Source organism: Patella vulgata, chromosome 2 (genome assembly GCF_932274485.2).
Source record: "Patella vulgata chromosome 2, xgPatVulg1.2, whole genome shotgun sequence".
NCBI classification, from domain to species: Eukaryota; Metazoa; Mollusca; class Gastropoda; family Patellidae; genus Patella; species Patella vulgata.
The window spans coordinates 5,339,941-5,347,886 of NC_065880.2; the positions used below are offsets into that span (position 1 = coordinate 5,339,941).

General features: G+C 38.6%; 1 long non-coding RNA gene across 1 annotated transcript; it reads left to right on the plus strand.

The window, feature by feature from the left end:
- Positions 1-1,874: 1,874 nt before the first annotated feature.
- Positions 1,875-6,909, plus strand: LOC130010939 (uncharacterized). Its single transcript, XR_008786224.1, has 4 exons — positions 1,875-1,931; positions 4,525-4,624; positions 6,291-6,405; positions 6,746-6,909. It is a non-coding gene; the product is annotated as an uncharacterized LOC130010939 (long non-coding RNA).
- Positions 6,910-7,946: the final 1,037 nt, after the last annotated feature.

Genomic DNA, 7,946 nt, shown 5'->3' on the forward strand with positions numbered 1-7,946 from the left:
TTCATTTGAAAAGTTTACGTTAGACGTTTCAAACCATTATGTTAGATTTTTCAAAATTGTTAAATAAGGTGTGTTAAGATGAAATTTGTATCGTCAATTACTTGGAATATTGTAAAATAGTACAATTTGTTGACCAGAATAAAGATTGGGACATATTATTCAGTTACAACAAGAGTGGTATTGAGCCTTTAAGTAGAAAAAAGATTTGTGTTAAATTCCTATAGTGATCAGTAGTGTTTATAAAATAATTAAAACCATAGAAAAAAAAAATTGTTTTAAATTCATAACCTGATTAGTAGTTTTTATAAAATTAATAAAACGATAGTAAAAAAGTATATTGTATTTAAAATGTAACTCGAGTTCGGCTCCGTCTGTAACAATATAAATGGCCAATTATGTAAACAGACACTTATCGATTAGTTTTGAAAAAAAGTGAAATGTGCAAATGTTATTTGAAGAATTCGCTAACCATTGGTCCCCTTCGTCTGACATCATTGTGATTAGCGATTACAACATGACCTAAGTTTTATGATAAATTTACCAAAATAGATATTAGTTTAGAAAAAAGTAAAATGTACAAATGCTATTTGAAGAATTCGCTAACCGTTGGTCCCCTTTTTCTGACATCAATGTGATTAGAGATTACAACATGACATAAGTTTTATGATAAATTTACCAAACGTAGTGTGAAATAAACCCAGTGATTATTTTCATAGGCGTACGAGGCACCGCCCCCCCCCCCCCCCAAATATTTTCATGAAAAAAAATAGAAATCTGAAAAGAGCTCAGAATTGTGAGATCGGTCATTAGCCGAGGAGTTTTTGAAAATGGGGTGGGGGTAGGGGTATGGTCTTGTCGGGAATGAATGCTCAGTTTGTCGGGAAGCGTTTCGCCGTCTGTCGGATTTTGAATATGTTTAATAATATGGAAGCGGAAAGAAAGCAGTCCAGTCAATGATGAACACGTACGCAATCTGAATAAAACTAGCACGTACACATGGCCTTCTCAGTTCTTGAGTACTGTGTTCCTGTATACTACCATGCAACTCCATGCACCGGACGAGCCCAGTGAATAGTGAGATCTGGATAAAAAATGTGAAGTCTCATAAAATGAAAAATGTGGCAAAAGTAAATCGTTCGACTTATTCTTGTTTTCGTAGTAATAGAGCTTGTATTTTAAAGATGACTTTTTACCAGTTTTTATGCTGCAACTGACATAATTTACTACCCACTCCAAATTACTAGAAAGTATTCGAAATGCCTGGAAATCGCGTCTACGGCCGTCTGGTTTTCAAAATTTTCTGGGGCAGGCCCCCCATAACCCCCGTCGGACGCTTCGCGCCTCTGGCGCGAGTGGGCGGACAGCTTGGTCGTCCGCGGCTCGGCGGACTGTAAAGAAATATATTTGTCGGGAAAATATACTGGCCCCGTACGCCTATGATTATTTTCCATATAAATTTGTGTTTTATAGGTATTTCCTGCAACTTAAATTACAGAATTTTCAAGCTGCTATGAAAGTTAATCAACTATATGCATTTTCTTTTAATATAAGAAGAACTCCAGCCGTTGCATATTTTATTTTCATTTTAATAAGTGGCAACCACCCCAAAAACCAACAGTGCCGTTTGCTTTTATTCGCTTGCGACGGGTTGCTTTGACAGTTTTAAAATTGTGACTTAAATTTAAATACCTTAGACGTATCGATATTATACAACTATATTTAAATTAACACGGTATAATCAATTTAATAATATTTATCTAGTAGTTTTAAATTACAAATCTGTCAATTAAAATAAGTAAATATTAAGAATCTGTCAGTGAATAAAAAAAACTATGGCCACGTGGACAGCAGATGTGAACAACACAAAATATATAAATATCATGCTAGTTTGTTTTGATATTATTATTATACTGGCTGCTGTAAAATACGGGGTAAGTTTGATTCCATGGTCGTTTACGTATTAACAAGGGCTCTGTTTCTCGAAATGTTAGGGAGATTTTTATAAGGAGTTAGCCATTCTTGCTATAACAGTTCAAAAATAGATGATAAAAGAAGAATATATTGAAAATTTCAGTCAGATTACTTTATTCTGAACATATTTATCACCAGTGTAATTTTTTGACTAGAAATGGGATTGAATTCCATTTTCACCGATTCTTAGTATGGCCGATCGTTTTGTTGACAGGCGTTAACTCCACCTACATAATCTCTGCCGTCTTTTGTCTGCTGTCATCATATCCGAATTTGTGTTTTACCTTTTTGGATTTTTATAATAATGGGACAAAATGAGTGAGAGGGTAAATTTTCATTCTTACTAATTTTACTTGTATTTTGGACATAATATTATAATACAATTATAATAAATCTATAGGTATACACCAGTGGCGTCGTGCCTATTGGGGAAATAAAAATATTTTTATTGATGTTATTAAGACAGAAGACCTGTCCGTCTGTAATTAGTCATCACACGGTCTGCGGGAATTGTATAATTTGTCATTATCTGTGTTTAGTTTATTGATGTTATTCAGACAGAAGACCTGTCCGTCTGTATTAGTCATCACACGGTCTCCGGGAATTGTATAATTTGTCATTATCTGTGTTTAGTTTATTGCACTTTAAATTGTTAAGATGCCATTTGTTAAGGCATCGCTCAACAGCGGCCTCGCTTCGTACACTCTATCATTTAGCCTCGATCCGGGAGTATGACGTCAACTTAACGGTTAATCTCCGCTCACGACGCCATTTAAAATTAAATGAGTCACCGAAATCCCGTTTAAATCCAAGCTGCATCCAAGCCATCCGTGGGTCTACAGAGTTGATTTTGTGCTTGTTGTGTAAATAAAGAGCTAATTTATAATTTCTATGACATCTGAAGCCTAAATAAAGACTTGCATAATGTATGTTTAACTAAAGATAAAATCCAAATTTTAGTAGATACTTCAATTTTGATTGACTAAACACTAAAAACAATCTAATATTATCCAATCAAATTACTAAAATTTGGATTTTATCTTAGTTAAAATTTCGTGAAACAAGGTCCTGGGTTATACTAGAGCTATACAACGCTTCGGAAATAGTCTTGCCTTTTGCGTGGACGAGCAACCGTAGCGCCACACTAGGCGCAAAATGGGCTCTATAACACACTGCATGGCAAATAACCTTCTACATTTTACAGGTTGGAAATTAAATGGGGTTTAACGTCCTATTGTTCTGCTCCGACCGGGATAATGCCTACGTACATAACCATAGTGCTATGAGGCAATTTGCTCGGACAGCGGCACTACAGCCTACTCTTATATCGCACGCCAATATGTACACGCGCTACCCCGGATTTTCGTCCGAGCTGAACGACTATACCTTGTCCCTTGGCAGGCCCTCTGTCCAGCACCACTGACAAGGGTTAACCACTCCGGACCAATGCAGGGATCGAACACGCGAGCTCCAGGCCTAACCCGCTGACTCCCAGAGGTCCCCCATTTTACAGGTGGGTACAGGAAGTTAAACTCAATTCACCTTTTTAGTGGAATGTCTCCTTTGCCAGTTTGTCTTCATTTCTGGTGAAGTCTGTGAATCACGAGAATCCGGGACGCTCAAGGCCGTTCTCCGACTTCCATTTTAGTGATCTGATACAATTGGTTGTAATGTCCTTGTGTCTTGTCCGCGGGTTTGTCTTCTGTGATGTTGTAATGTCCAGGTGTTCTGTCTAGTCCGCGGGTTTTGTCTGTGTGTGATGCGGTCCTCGTGTTCTGTTGTATTTGTGGCTGGCGACACGAGCTTTAATCAGACACCCCAGTTTTGTAGTTGTCAGCATATACATAAAACAGACTGGTGTTTTAAAGGGGCTGCACAATATGATCATTATGAGTGACAGGCTATTTGTCGTAGAACGAGTAACGATCAGCTGTTCATTTGTGGATGGTTACAGTTTCTTTAATTATCTCAAACGTAACTAATGCTAGGTTCCGACTATCGCGCCACGATTGAAATCGTGGTTTTAATAGTGGACTAATTGTGGTGATCCTATCGGGTCGTATCATATTTTGTTGTCAGTCGTAGCAACCGTGCTGGTCGCATCCGAACTTTTTCGCACGTACATATCGTGGGACTTAATAGTAGGGACCTAGCAAAAGGGTAAGATTGACTATACGGTACATTGGTTATTGCTATCGTCATATAGACTTTTATCACCCAATAATACATTCTATAGTAGATATCGCTTGTGTGATCGATTTCGTAATCTACTGCGATATCTTCTTTAGATATCAAAAAAGACTCTTGGGATATTTTCTATATATCCAGACGCAAATATAATTAGTAATATGAACACCAGTCATCATCCACAGAAAGTCATGACCTTTACATGTCGAAAAATAATCATATCACAGTTGCGTGGGACTAGCATAAGCATTCTATGGGGTCATTCAAACGGAAGATAACCATTAGTATAAAATAAGATATATCCAAAACGGATCCTTTATTTCTAATTATTATATGAATTAGATGAAAGTTGTTTAAATTTTTCAGAAGATGAAGTGTGTTAGTATATTCCTTGTAGTCGCGTGTTTAGCGGTGCTAGTTTATGAATTCGAAGCATCTTGTGGCTTTATGGCAAAGAATCCCCCGGGTAAGTAGAAAAGTATCTTGTAGGGAGCGAGGTTGGTTGTCTTGTTAGGTCAATGTACCCTCCAACGAGAATACACCAGGTTCGAATCGTATACTATGCTTAGAAGAATATTCGGGATTTATTAATTTGGTCGATTTGAAACGATTCCCCAAATTTTAAAATAGCTAATATTGGTTTAGTCTGTGTACGTATTTCAGTCAATATAGTGTTAATCGTTTTGGCATCCTTTGTTAGCGTTAGTCACGCACCAAACGCCTGATGCTAGTCCATCCTCGACTGAAGACTATCCAATCAGCGTGGGACTGACTTTTGGGGCTGGACAACTGACCAGTGTCCGATGGGTTAAATTTTTTGACATGATCGGTAGTGGGCGGTTAGGATCAGAGCGCCGACAACTGTGTATAAGGTCCACCGCGAGTGTCAATAACAGCAGCGCAGCGTCTGTACATGGAGTAGACCAGACGATTGGTTAACACCATTGGCACTTGGAACCTCACTCTCAGAAAAGCCTGGCGCAATCCATCGACTCGATACGACGTTATTAAGTCTCCTCTGAATTTCATCCCAAAGATGTTCAATCGGGTTTAAGTTCGGGCTAAGGGCGGGTCATTGCATAACATTGACAGCGTTCTGCTGTAGAAAGTCTTGCGAAACTCTGGCGGTGTGGGCACGGGCGTTGTCATGCTGGAAAACGTTGTTTCGGTGACATGCGAAATTTGGTATGACGTGGGGTCTGAGAGCTGGTGTTGTTGGGCAAACTGCAGACGTTCACGTCGATGGCGAGGAGTGAGAATCGGTCCACGGCAATGGGTGTTCTCTCTGGTGAGGGAATTGAATCGGTACTGATCGGTCTTCCTTGTGTTCCCACTGTTTGACGTGCTGTCTCAGATGCCTGTGTGAAGGGATTCTGTACGTGCTGTCGCACAACATGACGGTCTTGTCTACCAGTTCGGGGCGATCATCCTTGGTGTTGGTGGCCTGAAAGCCCTTGCTTGGGCAGTGTGACCAGCGTCGAGTCTTCCAAGCGCCTGGTTCCTCCGAGATTTGAGTCGTGGAATGTTGCTGACGTTGTAGTGTCAATGATTCAACGAGGTATGGGGGTGCATTCTATAGGGCTTGTCCCAGTGAACAGCACGTGCAGCATGAGTTACATGAAAATCATGGAGAACACATTACCATCTCTGAAGTCAGGTTACGTTTTTGAGAACATTTCCTGAGTTCAATTCTGTGTTTGGGAAGGAGTTTTATTGCTCAGGTAAAGTTGGAGATGTGGTCACAAATATACAATAAAAACATTTGGCAAGATTTATGTAATGCTTCTATTCAGAGTAATATACCAACCTAACGTTTCTTTTGCTGCTTAGTATATTATGGAGTTAAATAAGTGGTTGTCACAAAGATCCAATGCTGTTACACGTGATCGAAAACGTGTTCGAACACGTGTAACACAGACCCAGAATGGAGTGACCAACCCGAACAGACAGAAGTATTGATCAATTTATCTATTTTCATTATTCCCTTCGTGCATACATATATGTTTCTTTATAGGTATCCTATACTATATTTAAATTGGTTCGTTCGAGTTATTTATATTATAGGAAAATTGATTCATATGAGTTATTTATATCACAGGCCAATTGTTTAATTGAATGTATCTATATTTTAGGTGACGAGGAACCATGCATAACACCTGCGGGTAATCTAAGTGTTGGAGAATCTGTGAAAAACTACACTGAATGTCAAAGATATACTTGTGGAGCGTCTTATATTTCTTATTGTGGGTAAGATTACTTTTTGAAATCGAACACCATTTGTTTATTTGTTGATTAAAGATACATTAATTAGTTAAGAGTTCAATAACGAGTTAGCCATTCTTGCTATAATAATTCAAAAATAGATGATAAATATATGTAAAACTGTCAGCGACATGCAATTTTAAAATCGGTCAAGAAAGGCCTCGATTTTTTGTTAATGTTCCTGTACTGAGTAATCCGTCATGCTGTGTCGGAAGTAAAAACAGTCTACTTTACTCAAAACAGAAATAGCGAGTACTATTTTGATGATACCAAATCCCCTCCCCCCTTGCCAATTTGTATTCAAACATGTTGACTTTTATTTCAGAATTGGTTATAATGCTGGTACGATGTCTGTTCACGGATGTGTCCAACAAAATTTGGACGATTGTTGTTACCAGTTTGTAAATGCTTCAAACTCATCGGAAATCTGCATGGAGAAATTATGTCCATAGTAACTTTGCCAATAAAATAAGTATAATCTTATAATAATATCGCTCCTTGGCCTAAGCAGACAATTCTCATCAAACTTAGTCAAGGTATTGATATAATGAATCTATAATCGGGGGTTCCGTAAGCAGACAATGTTCATCATCGACATTCACCTAATAAATGAATGCCTACACCAAGTCTGAACATTCTTCCTCAATTACACTCAGAAGAACATGTTCATTATCGAACCTATAGCTCAAGGTTCATGATTCTCACTTAATTAGTACTAAAGTTATCGTGTCCCAAAGCATCAACCAATCAAATTGATTATCTATGGTTACCCTTGGCAGAAATTTATCATCTTCGAACTCCATCAAGGCATTCACCTAATAAACACCTACACTAAGTGTAAACAATGTTGCCAAATTAGAAGGTGAGTCACTGTGTTCCAAAGTCTCGACAAATCAAAGTGCTCATCGCTCTGGTTACCCTAAGCAGAAAATGTCCATTATCGAACTTAATAAACACCCACACCAAGTTTGAACATTCTAGCTCAATTAGAAGGAGAGTTATTATGTTCCAAAAAGTGTGACGGACAGACAGACGGACGAACCCATTTTAATAGTCCCCCTGTTTTCTTTGAAAGGTGTGGGACAAAAATCTGTGGCGCGATCCTGAATGAATACTAGGCAGGGCCATTTGGATTCGAAAGGCTAATACAGCGTTCCGTTGCTATTCTCGATTGTCAATGTATTACGAGTCTTAAAGATTTATTTGAGTAGCTAACACAAGGTTATATTTCTTCTGTAAAGTAATGATATGTAATTCAACACTTTACATACATGCATGATAATTACATTATATGATTATATCATTTATGTACTTTCTATTTGTGTTTTCTCTCTTTATGGACTTTTAACGACTAGGGGGATCACGTGGCTAAGTGGGTAAGACGCTGGCTCGCTAGCCTGGAGGTCGGGTGTTCGATCCCTGCATTGGCCGAGAAAGTTCCTCCAGATTTCCAGCGTGGTGTCCCCTTGTCAGTGAGGCAGGACGGAGGGCCTGCCAAGGACAGCTGTCTAGTCGTTCGGATGGGA